Source organism: Nycticebus coucang, chromosome 1 (assembly GCF_027406575.1).
Source record: "Nycticebus coucang isolate mNycCou1 chromosome 1, mNycCou1.pri, whole genome shotgun sequence".
In the NCBI taxonomy this organism is placed as follows: domain Eukaryota; kingdom Metazoa; phylum Chordata; class Mammalia; order Primates; family Lorisidae; genus Nycticebus; species Nycticebus coucang.
The window spans coordinates 143,897,559-143,911,265 of NC_069780.1; positions in this window are offsets into that span (position 1 = coordinate 143,897,559).

A 13,707-nucleotide genomic window follows, 5' to 3' on the forward strand; every position below is an offset into this window, starting at 1 on the left:
AATCATAAACTTAAGTAAGAAACAAAGGCATACTAAAATAATTAGGTACATTTTAAAAAATAAAACACATTTCTAAAATAAAATATATAGTTGAAGTTGAAAAAGTAAAGGATTGGTTAAATGGCAGGTTAGACATAACTGAAAAGAGAATCAATATATTGGAAGGTAGATATAAATAAATTAACCCAGGATACAGCACAGGATGAAAACTGGAATATATGACAGAGAGATTAAAAGACATGGAAGAAAGGAGAAATAATTCTCTTCTTAGTATATTTAGAATTCCAGGAGGGAACAGAATGAATGAGCAAAAGGCAATCTGTTGAATTAATGGTGAATGAATCATAATTTATGAACATCATGAATCCTCAGTTTCAGGAAGCAAAGTAAATCAGGAAACAAACTAAAAAGCACTTCACTTTAGACATGTAGAGGTGGAATTTCAGAAGACAATAAAAAGTGGGGAAGATGTTAAATGCAACCAGAAGAAAAGGAAGATTACTAATATATAAATGACAAAGTGGTGAAATACCATCCAAAGCAACGATGGAAGGCAAAAGTTCTGAGAAGCATATCGCTGTCAACCTAAAATTGTTTATTTAGTTAAGTGAGCGTGAAATTTTATTTTTTTTAATTAATTTTTTTTTTTTTTGTGGTTTTCGGCCAGGGCTGGGCTTGAACCTGCCACCTCCAGCATATGAGACTGGCGCCCTACCCCTTTGAGCCACAGGCGCCACCCGAGGGTGAAATTTTAAAAAGTTTAGGTAATAAAAAACTAGAAGAGTTACTCCTAACAGATTCTTATAAAAGAAATTTAAAAGAATATTCTTAAGGCAGAGAAGGAAAATAAGTGCAGACAAAATATCTGAGATACAAGACAGCAGCCAGGGTCAAATAAGTTGTAAAGATAGGCAAATATAAGCTAATATTGACTGTAAAACAAAATAGTCATGTTTAAAGGAACTAGAATCAGGAGGAAGATGAAACAAATTCTTTCACAATATTTGTAAGATGGAGGTGATCTGAAGTAAAGTATTTAAAGGTACTTGTATGGTTTGGAAGGTAGTGAAAAGCACAGATAATCTTTATACTTGATGTTTATGCATGTGAAAATTTTAAGGGAAACCATAAATAGAATGTAGAATTCCTAATACAACAGTGAAAGAAAATTAATTTTGAAACTCAGCTGGTACAATAGAAGCCAAGACTAGCTATCAGAGAAGCATCCAATAAAGAATATGTTTATGTTCCTTAACATAAACTAACACAGTTAAAATAACTTCCAGTATAGGAATAGTCATAATGAAATTAAGACTAAATTCACCAGTTGAAAGACTAGAATTTCATATTTAACTAGATAACTTAAGAAAAGGAAAAAGAAAAGAAAAAAAAAAGACTAGGATTTCAGATTTGAAAGGAATGTAACTATTATATTTTTACAGGAGATCTACCTATAACTTGAAGATACAGAAAAGATGAAAAGTAAAACAGAAAAAAATATACTAACAAATAATTACAGAAAAGAACTAGCATTGACAGAACAGACTGTCAGGACAAAAGATTATTAGGGTTAAAGAGGGTAACTATTTAAATCGGCAGCAAGATAGACTAATTCTAACATCATATGTACCTATTGTTATGTCCTCAAAGTATATTAACCAAATATACACACAACTACAAAGGGAAATTATTAACGTTCCCAAAAGATAATAGACTTCTAAAATACAGTTAAAAACTAAAGCAAAAACAATCAAGGACCTAATTTAAAAATAAGCAAAAGTGATATAGTATTATTTAAAGGAGCAATATCAAAACTATCTTATCAGATAATTTCACAGTGAAGACAAGAAAAAACACTTGACCTTGTTGAAACAATGGGACTGTTCACATCTTTTAGTGGTTGCCTTAGTTTCCTAGGGCTGCCATAATGAAATACCGCAGTGTGGCTTAAATCTGCAGAAATGTATTATTTCACAGTTGTGGAAGCTGTAAGTCTGAGATGAAAGTGTTGGTACAGCACAAACTCTCATGGTTTGTTCTAGGGGTCAATCCATTCTATGCATCTGTCCCAGCTTCTGGTGGTTGCCAAAAATTCCTTGCATCCCTTGATTTATGGTAGCGTAATGCTGATCTTTGCCTCTGTTTTCACATGGCATTGTTCCCTGTATCTGTGTCTTCATATGGTATTGTTTTTCTTTGTGTCTGTGTTCAAATTTCCCTCATTTTATAAGGGCATCAGTCATTAGATTAAGACCCATGATGGTAGTATGACCTCATTTTTAACTTGATTGTATCTGCAAAGATCTCATTTTCTTTCCAAATAAGGTCATATTCACAGGCACTGTGAATCCTTTATCTTTTGGGGAGAAAATGTTCAGCCCACATAGTGGTTAGGAAACTTTATACAGCCAGTTTGAAGAAGAATTAGGTTATATCTACTAAAGTTGAATCTGGGCATACTTTAGGGATAGTCCAACTTGGGATGTTTAGATCTTTGGTACTATAAACATAATTTATGAATCAGCAATATCAGCGTCATCTGAGAACTTAGGAAAAATGCAGAGTCTTGGGCCTCATCCCAGACCTACTGTGTAAATATCTGCAATTCAAATGAGGTCTCTATGTGATGTGTTTGAAAAGCACTAATTTAGTTTACTTCACGTTACATGGATACAAAACGATGTACATAAGAATACCCAAGGAGGTATTATTTAAAGGAGCAAAATTTTGGAAGCTATTTAAGTGATCTACTAACCAAAGAATGGGTAAATAATTTGTGGCATTATTGACTCAATTTTAACTCAACTGTGAAAATAAATGCACCAGAGGTGCTTGTATCAATGACAGATGAATTTTAAAAGATAATGTTGAACAAAAAAAGTTGCAGAAGAATGCGTACAGAATGATGCCATTTCTATATTGCTCAGTGACACATAACATGAGGGTGCAAAAGTTTAAAGTCATTTATGTAAAGGATGACACTAAATTCAAGAGTTAACAGAACCATCTACAGCATTAATACCATTCTTTTCCTTAAGCTTTGCTTAATTAAGCACACAGGTGTTTATTATATTATTCTTTATATTTTTGGTAAATTCCATATAATATGCAATCTATAATGAAATGAAAACAATTGAGAAAAAATTTTAAGGCTAGTAAGTGGCAGCATAATAATTTGAATCAAGAACTGTTGTCCTGAGCCACTATACTCATCTAACACATTATTGCTTCAATAGACCAAATGTCATAGTTCAAGATTGATATTTTGTAACCATATTTATAGCATTAATAGCATTTCTAAAAGAAGATTAAAATAATGCATTGAATATTGGTTTTAATTTTATGACAAACAATGTTACTTGCCAGAGCAAATAAAAATGTGAGCATTCCCCCATTGTTTGATTAAAGGTAGTAAATGAATTATGTTTAAAATAATTATTAGACTGAATTTAGTTTCCAACTATCCTTAGATTAAAATAGGAGAAATTAAGCTAACATTCCAAACTTTTTGTCATCTCAATTATGCTCTTAATCTTTCTTTTTTTTTTTTTTTTGTTTTTTTTTTTTTTTTATTGTTGGGGATTCATTGAGGGTACAATAAGCCAGTTACACTGATTGCAATTGTTAGGTAAAGTCCCTCTTGCAATCATGTCTTGCCCCCATAAAGTGTGACACACACTAAGGCCCCACCCCCCTCCCTCCATCCCTCTTTCTGCACCCCCCCATAACCTTCATTGTCATTAATTGTCCTCATATCAAGATTGAGTACATAGGATTCATGCTTCTCCATTCTTGTGATGCTTTACTAAGAATAATGTCTTCCACTTCCATCCAGGTTAATACGAAGGATGTAAAGTCTCCATTTTTTTTAATGGCTGAATAGTATTCCATGGTATACATATACCACAGCTTGTTAATCCATTCCTGGGTTGGTGGGCATTTAGGCTGTTTCCACATTTTGGCGATTGTAAATTGAGCTGCAATAAACAGTCTAGTACAAGTGTCCTTATGATAAAAGGATTTTTTTCCTTCTGGGTAGATGCCCAGTAATGGGATTGCAGGATCGAATGGGAGGTCTAGGTTGAGTGCTTTGAGGTTTCTCCATACTTCCTTCCAGAAAGGTTGTACTAGTTTGCAGTCCCACCAGCAGTGTAAAAGTGTTCCCTTCTCTCCACATCCACGCCAGCATCTGCAGTTTTGAGATTTTGTGATGTGGGCCATTCTCTCTGGGGTTAGATGGTATCTCAGGGATGTTTTGATTTGCATTTCTCTAATATATAGAGATGATGAACATTTTTTCATGTGTTTGTTAGCCATTCGTCTGTCGTCTTTAGAGAAAGTTCTATTCATGTCTCTTGCCCATTGATATAAGGGATTGTTGGCTTTTTTCATGTGGATTAATTTGAGTTCTCTATAGATCCTGGTTATCAAGCTTTTGTCTGATTGAAAATATGCAAATATCCTTTCCCATTGTGTGGGTTGTCTCTTTGCTTTGGTTATCGTCACCTTAGCTGTACAGAAGCTTTTCAGTTTAATGAAGTCCCATTTGTTTATTTTTGTTGTTGTTGCAATTGCCATGGCAGTCTTCTTCATGAAGTCTTCCCCCAGGCCAATATCTTCCAGTGTTTTTCCTATGCTTTCTTTGAGGATTTTTATTGTTTCGTGCCTTAAATTTAAGTCCTTTATCCATCTTGAATCAATTTTTGTGAGTGGGGAAAGGTGTGGGTCCAGTTTCAGTCTTTTACACGCAGACATCCAGTTCTCCCAACACCATTTATTGAATAGGGAGTCTTTCCCCCAAGGTAAGTTCTTGTTTGGTTTATCGAAGATTAGGTGGTTGTAAGATGTTAGTTTCATTTCTTGGTGTTCAATTCGATTCCAAGTGTCTATGTCTCTGTTTTTGTGCCAGTACCATGCTGTCTTGAGCACTATGGCTTTGTAGTACAGACTAAAATCTGGTATGCTGATGCCCCCAGCTTTATTTTTGTTACTAAGAACTGCCTTAGCTATACGGGGTTTTTTCCGGTTCCATACAAAACGCAGAATCATTTTTTCCAAATCTTGAAAGTACGATGTAGGTACTTTGATAGGAATGGCATTGAATAGGTAGATTGCTTTGGGAAGTATAGACATTTTAACAATGTTGATTCTTCCAAGCCATGAGCATGGTATGTTCTTCCGTTTGTTAATATCCTCTGCTATTTCCTTTCTGAGGAGTTCATAGTTTTCTTTATAGAGGTCCTTCACCTCCTTCGTTAGGTATATTCCTAGGTATTTCATTTTCTTTGAAACTATGGTGAAGGGAGTTGTGTCCTTAATTAGCTTCTCCTCTTGACTGTTATTGGTGTATACAAAGGCTACTGACTTGTGGACATTGATTTTATATCCTGAAACATTACTGTATTTTTTGATGACTTCTAGGAGTCTTGTGGTTGAGTCTTTGGGGTTCTCTAAGTATAAGATCATGTCGTCAGCAAAGAGGGAGAGTTTGACCTCCTCTGCTCCCATTTGGATTCCCTTTATTTCCTTGTCTTGCCTAATTGTATTGGCTAGAACTTCCAGCACTATGTTGAATAGTAAAGGTGACAGAGGACAACCTTGTCTGGTTCCAGTTCTAAGAGGAAAAGCTTTGAGTTTTACTCCATTCAGTAAAATATTGGCTGTGGGTTTGTCATAGATAGCTTCAATCAGTTTTAGAAATGTGCCACCTATGCCTATACTCTTCAGTGTTCTAATTAGAAAAGGATGCTGGATTTTATCAAATGCTTTTTCTGCATCTATTGAGAGGATCATGTGATCTTTATTTTTGCCTCTGTTAATATGGTGGATAACGTTTATGGACTTGCGTATGTTGAACCAGCCTTGCATCCCTGGGATGAAGCCTGCTTGATCATGATGAATGACTTTTTTGATGATAAGCTGTAATCTATTGGCTAGGATTTTGTTGAGAATTTTTCCATCTATATTCATGAGTGAGATTGGTCTGAAATTCTCCTTTTTGTTTGGGTCTTTTCCTGGTTTTGGTATCAGGGTGATGTTTGCTTCATAGAATGTGTTGGGGAAGATTCCTTCTTCCTCAATTTTTTGGAATAATTTCTGCAGTACAGGAATAAGCTCTTCCTTGAAGGTTTGATAGAATTCTGGAGTGAAGCCATCTGGACCAGGGCATTTTTTAGTTGGAAGCTTTTTTATTGTTTCTTTGATCTCAGTGCTTGAAATTGGTTTGTTCAGGAGGTCTATTTCTTCCTGGCCAAGTCTAGGGAGAGGGTGTGATTCCAAATATTGATCCATTTCCTTCACATTGTCAAATTTCTGGGCATACAGTTTCTGGTAGTATTCAGAGATGATCTCTTGTATCTCTGTGGGATCAGTTGTTATTTCCCCTTTATCGTTTCTGATTGAGGTTACTAGAGATTTTACTTTTCTATTTCTAGTTAGTCTGGCCAATGGTTTATCTATTTTATTTATTTTTTCAAAAAACCAACTCCTTGTTTCATTAATTTTCTGAATGATTCTTTTGTTTTCAATTTCATTGATCTCTGATTTGATTTTGGAGATTTCTTTTCTTCTACTGAGTTTAGGCTTAGATTGTTCTTCTTTTTCCAATTCCATAAGGTCTCTTGTGAGATTGTTGATGTGCTCTCTGTCTGTTTTTCGAATGTAGGCATCTAAAGCGATGAATTTTCCTCTCAAAACTGCTTTTGCAGTATCCCACAGGTTTTGGTAGCTTGTGTCTTCATTGTTGTTATGCTTAAGGAAGTTAGTGATTTCCTTTTTGATTTCTTCCTGCACCCATCTGTTATTCAACAGAAGATTGTTTAATTTCCATGCCTTTGGATAGGGTCGAGCATTTTTGTTAGAGTTGAGTTCCACCTTTAGTGCCTTATGGTCTGAAAAGATACAAGGTAAAATTTCAATTCTTTTGATTCTGTTGATATTTGTTTTGTGTCCCAGGATATGATCAATTTTGGAGAATGTTCCATGGGGTGATGAGAAGAATGTATATTCTTTATCTTTGGGGTGGAGTGTTCTATATGCGTCTATCAAGCATAATTGTTCTAGGGTCTCATTTAAATCTCTTATATCTTTGTTTAATTTCTGTTTAGAGGATCTGTCCAGCTCTGTAAGAGGTGTGTTAAAGTCCCCTGTTATGATGGTATTATCAGATATCATATTGCTCAGACTGAGTAAGGTCTGTTTCAAGAATCTGGGAGCATTTAAATTTGGTGCATAGATATTTAGAATTGAAATGTCTTCTTGTTGTAGTTTTCCCTTGACCAATATAAAGTGACCATCTTTGTCTTTTTTGACTTTAGTTGCTTTAAATCCACATGTATCTGAAAATAAGATTGCAACTCCTCTTTTCTTCTGAATTCCATTTGCCTGAAAAATTGTCTTCCAACCCTTGACTCGGAGCTTTAATTTGTCTTTTGAAGCCAGGTGTGTTTCTTGCAGACAGCAAATGGATGGCTTGTGTTTTTTAATCCAGTCAGCCAATCTATGTCTCTTCAGTGGGGAATTCAAGCCATTAACATTTATGGAGATAATGGATAAGTGTGGTAGTATTCTATTCGTCTTATTTGGTGAGAGTCCATTGCTTAGTTTTATCTTTTGCATCAGTGTGGAGGTTAGGTTCTGTCCTTTGATTTCTGAGTTCTTACTTTGCTGCTGATCCATTGTGGTGGTCAGTGTGCAGAACAGGTTGAAGTATTCCCTGTAGAGCTGGTCTTGTTGTGGTGAATTTCCTCAATGTTTGTATATCCGTAAATGATTTGATTTCTCCATCAATTTTGAAGCTTAGCTTAGCAGGGTACAGAATTCTGGGCTGAAAATTGTTCTGTTTAAGTAGATTAAAGGTAGATGACCATTGTCTTCTTGCTTGGAAAGTTTCATTAGAGAAGTCTGAGGTCACTCTGATGGATTTGCCCCTGTAGGTCAACTGGCGCTTACTCCTGGCAGCTTGCAGAATCTTTTCTTTTGTCTTGACTTTGGACAGGTTCATCACAATGTGTCTTGGAGAAGCTCGGTTAGAGTTGAGGCGACCTGGGGTCCGATATCCCTCTGAAAGCAGTGTGTCAGTATCTTTGGTGATGTTTGGGAAATTTTCTTTTATAATATTCTCTAGTATGGCTTCCATTCCTCTGGGGCATTCTTCTTCCCCTTCTGGAATTCCTATAACTCGTATGTTGGAACGTTTCATAAAGTCCCATAATTCTGACAGTGAACGTTCTGCTTTCTCTCTCTTCTTTTCTGCCTCTTTTACTATCTGGGTTATCTCAAAAACTTTGTCTTCTACCTCTGAAATTCTTTCTTCTGCATGGTCTAACCTGTTGCTGATACTTTCCATTGCATCTTTAAGTTCCCTGATTGACTGTTTCATTTCCTTCAGCTCTGCTATATCCTTTTTATATTCTTCATATCGTTCATCTCTGATTTGATTCTGTTTTTGGATTTCCTTTTGGTTATTTTCCACTTTATTAGCAGTTTCCTTCATTGTTTCCATCATTTCTTTCATTGTTTTCAACATGTGTATTCTAAATTCCCTTTCTGTCATTCCTAACATTTCTGTATAGGTGGAATCCTCTGCAGTAGCTACCTCATGGTCCCTTGGCGGGGTTGTTCTGGACTGGTTCTTCATGTTGCCTGGAGTTTTCTGCTGATTCTTCCTCATGAGTGATTTCTTTTATCTGTTTCCTTGCCCTAATTTTCCTTTCACTTCCTCTTGCTCTTTAAGTTCTTGTGCCTGTGGACTAAGGGTTACAGGACCAGAAAGGTGAGAAGGTTGAAGAGCAAAAAAGGGATGAAAGAAAGGAGGACCGAGTGATAAGAAAAAAAAGAAAGATAGAGAAAGGAGAGGGGGTAGGGATAAGGAATATTGACAAAAAGAAGAGAGGCACAGAAAGAGGGAGACAGGGCAATATAGGTGTACAGTAGGGTACTTTGACACAACCTTAAATAACCCCACCTTCTGGGGGTTGGGTGCCCAGTTGGGTGGTTCCCTTGAGGTCAGCAGCTCTTTGCTAACCTGGTCAGACACAGTACCCCACCTCCACCAAGTAGAGAGGAAAGACAAAAATGCTATAACTCAAACCAAAACAAGCAAACAGAAAACTTTATGGCGATAAAATTGGGTGAAAAACCAAGTGATAGCGGTAGAAACACTAGCAAAAATGAAGTTGTAGTTATTAAAAAAGGCAGCAATGGGAAATTATAATTAAACTAGAAAAATTGAGAAAGAAAAAGGGATCTGTATGGAAAAGATTGAAATTAAGAAACAAAAGAACATCAACAACGTCAAAATAAACAAACAAAAAAACCCAACCAAACAAAAAAAAAAAAGAAAAAAAAATACACAACCAAAAACAAAGCAGTTTGTATATGTTGATGAATATTGTCTGGGCAACACGTGGTCTTTTGGGGTATGGGATGTTAGTCACAGTTCCGATACGACTGGAGGCTGCCGATTTCTCAAACCCCAGCAGGTAGACACCCTAAATCTCTCTTCAGCCCACTTAAAAGGCACTTTGAACTTGTAAACTTGCTGAGCAGAAGCTTTCCCAGCTTTCTCGCTGGAATCGCTGCTGAAGTGGCTATCCACTTACTCAGTGTGCCAAAACTGGTCTCACTCTGCCCCTGAGGGTTAGGGCTGCAAGGCGGCTCAGACCCCACCCTTAGGCTACTTGGTTGCTGGGTTACCAGCTCCCACCCGTTTCTAGCTCTGTGACCCTGAGGGCGGAGCTTGCCGGGGCAGATCGCTGACAATGGATCCGTGTGACCCACCGCCAAACACTATTAGCTCCGTCTGGCTCAGCGGCTCAGACTGGGGCCCTAGACAACGGCCAAAGTTCTCCGCACTCCCACTCAGGCCTTCCCCAAGGCAGTTCAACTCAGTGCCAAGTCCAAGGACATCAAAAGAGTTCACAGGTAAGGCCTTTCTGGTTTGCAGTCTCGCTGCTACTGAACTTACAGTTGTGGGCGGGTTTAGACGGGTTGAACACACGCGACCACTTGCCGGTTTTCCACTGTTTTAGTCCTCCTCTTGGGGTCCAGAAGTCTCTCGCTGACTCCCTGTATCCTCATAGGAGTGGTGATAGGCAGTTCCCACCAGCCAGAGATGCCTGGAGTCCTATCTCCCCAGACTCACGGTGCCCAGATGCAAGGAAGCTGTTACTCGGCTGCCATCTTGCTCCGCCCTATGCTCTTAATCTTTCAAAAGTAAACAATGAAAATATTTACACAAAGACAGTATTGGAAAGAAATTGAGCTCTAAAAATAATTACTTGTATTTTTTAATTTAATTTTTTGGTTTGTATGAATTTATGGGGTACATGTGCAATTTTATTACAGGCATAAATTACACAGTGGTTAAGTCAGAGCTTTTAGCGTATCCATCATTCAAATAATGTACATTATACTCATTAACTAATTTCTCATTATATTCTCCATCTACCACCTCACCCTTCTGAGTCTCCATTATTCCATTCTCTGCATTCATGTGTACATATTTTTTAGCCCCTACTTAGGAGCTAGAACATGTGACAATTGACTTTCTGTGCCTGGCTTGTTTCACTTAAGATAATGACTTCTAGCTCCATCCATGTTGCTGCAAAAGACACGATTTTTACTCATTGTTAAATGTCTGAATAGTATTCAATTTTGTATACAGACCACATTGTCCTTATTCATTCATTTGTTGATGGATGTTTAGGTTGATTCTATACCTTTGCAAGTGTAAATAGTGCTACAATAGATACGAGTGCCAGTATCTTTTTGATGAATTGATTTCTGAAAAGCACATTTATTAACAACTGTCACTATAAATCTCACAACAAAAATACTACCTGTATAGTAGAATTTTTTCTGTATTTTTAAGTTTTTTATTTGGATCTATGAATCCCAATTATGCTTGTTATGCTTTTGGACATGGAAGAGTTCCTAGGGAAAGGCAGACTCCTATGCAATACCAATTAGGGACCTTGGTTGGCATATTCTTTTTCTCTCTCACAATAACTTCTGATATGAGTCAAGAAGTTTCAGAATACAGAAATCACATCTTTTCATTTGCCTTTTACCCAGAGTTTTTGATAGCATTGGAAGCTTAACAAAAACTTTAAAGATGAGGGAGAATGTAATAACCACATGCAAATTACTTTCACAATAAATTCTCACCTGAAAGAATCTTATTTATTTTTTTTAAAGTTTGCTCTTTTGCTAAGAGCCAATTTTCTTTTTTTTCACACTTCCGAGCAATTACCAGTAGAGAGAGAATTAATATTATTACTTTGCATCACTGTTACTATTATCATTGTTGAACCTTTATCGTGTGTTTGTAATGGGACAGCTAAGTGTGTTAAATCATTTAGTCTTCACAAGCCTATTATTATGCCCATTTTATTATTGAGGAAATAGGAGGATTAATTTGCCCAAGTCACTTACATAGTGAATGTTTGTTACTCTTTTTTTCACACTCTACATGCTGAGTTTTTAGGATGTGTGCTAAATAAACCAAGCCAGTCTTACAGTTCTCAAAAGCAAAGACTAAGGCTTCCACGGGTTATGTTTTGCCATTAAGTATCCAATACAACCGTGGGTCTATAAGAAGTCCCTGACAGGGAGAAGAAGCAGTGGAGAAATGACCTCATCAGAAGAAGGAGGATAGTGAGAGGATTAGACACAAAAAAAATTGTGTGCTCAGTTTCAAAGAAGGATTTCTTCTCTTCAGTATTGGTTGCATTTCTTGTAAATTCTCCTGGATAATCAGAAGACCACATTTCCCAAATAGCTAAGCAAGAATTTGTTTAAATTTCTTTTCCTAGTGAAGTCCGATCAAAATTCACAGCTCTGAAAAAATCACAATTGCCCTACTACTTTAGTATTTGAGGATTGGGAAGAATTAAATTTAGAATAATATTTTTAGCTTAACGAAATAATCTATCCTTGTTTCGATTACTTGGAAAAAAAGTAATCGGAAAAAAGTAAAAGGAAAAACTTTTAAAAATAACTTTTAGAAACAACTTTTATAATCTCATAGGTAAAACCTCAATTCTTTACTATATAGTTAATTTTCTCATTAATAGAGAAATTAGCCGTAATTGGGGGATAATGAATAAACCTATCCATCACTGAGAATTCCCAACCGTTGCTTTCAGTAATGATAGAACATTCAGAGTTCACAGCAAAACGTCAGCTTATCATCTTTCTATCTTGTGTCCCTGGTCAAAGAACGACATTGAAATGCAGAGTGTGTATCAAATTTCCTGTGAAAATGTTAAAAAATATTTATCTCATAAACTGTTTTGGACAAATTTCACATGATGGATGATGTATCATGCCCTAAATTCATAACCCAGGAACTTCATGCTTATATCTAATAAATTCAGACAAAAACATCCAAGAAGAATGATTGAATTTTTTCCCCAAGTGATATCATCAATAATATCCGCTATAAAGTTAGCTTTTCGGTAGGGTAACTTTAGGGACCTTGATGAATAAGAGCTTAACTCCTTATATAGAAGCTTTGGTTTGCACTATTTTCTTCATCCACATCTGGGATTCTGTATCTTTAAGAATTAAAAATTGAAGAATTGGCAAAATGTGAACATGAAGAAATGCAATGTCTTTCTGCTTTTATTGTATCTCATACTATTATTAGTTTTAAAAGAGTTATACATAATTGTGTGTTAGTCACTTGCAGATTATGGAACCATAGTGCTGTATATCTTTTTTTATTTCTAATTTCTTGTTAGTATTTGCAAGATTTCCTAAAAACTCGTTCTAAACTTCAATAAATGAGATGTTTGCTATACTATGTGCATTATTTCTGAGAAAAACATGAACTACTTGGCCTTTTAAAACTTAGGTTAAAATGGTCCATTGTAGCTTATTAAAGCAGAAAAGCAATTGCCAAACTTCACAAATACTAACTCCAGATTTACAGCCTTTTAGATTTCTTGAAAATATATAAGTTTTTCAGTTATTAAACCATTTGGGATATAACAGATGAAAGTATGAGTACTGACTGACATACTTAATGATTTATTTGTGATTTGTGATTTAAATATCTAAATGCTAAGTTTGGCATAATTCTTAATCAAATATGCTCTGATGATATGCACATATTTACTTCTTAACATTTGAATTTGTTTACTTTTAGTTTTTGTTTACTTGTAGTATTCTCAGCTATATTTTCAAAGTTTTATTTTGGGGAATGCAGATTTTAAATATTTTTCCATTATCCTTTTTGGACCTTCAACTGTATTTTAATAAAAGTATTTAGTTCTGTATTTTAAAAGGACAAATGAAAATCTTCACAAATCTTAAAAAGACATGTTCAGAGTCTGCAGCCAGTATTGCCATGTGTACTCATCTCTTTTTTTTCAGTGCTGTGAATCACCATAATGGCAGGTCCATTGTTGTGGCATGCTGAAATGATTGAGTGGGAACTGTGCCCATCTGTCTCCAAACATTCTGCTCTGTACTGTACTGTATGCAGTGGCCTGACTGGATTTTCTTTGATGCATTGGTGATGGATCTTTTGTTTAGTGTTTAAGCATTCAAAGCTATGAAATTGGGAGCTCAAATCTGAGCGCAGATTTGACTATTGAAATCTGTATTGAATCTGTGCATGTTGTCTACAGTCAACTCCTTTGGGGATTGCATGCTGTATTTCTCCTTTCTCCTTCACTTCAGGCTTGTAATCAGGATGTA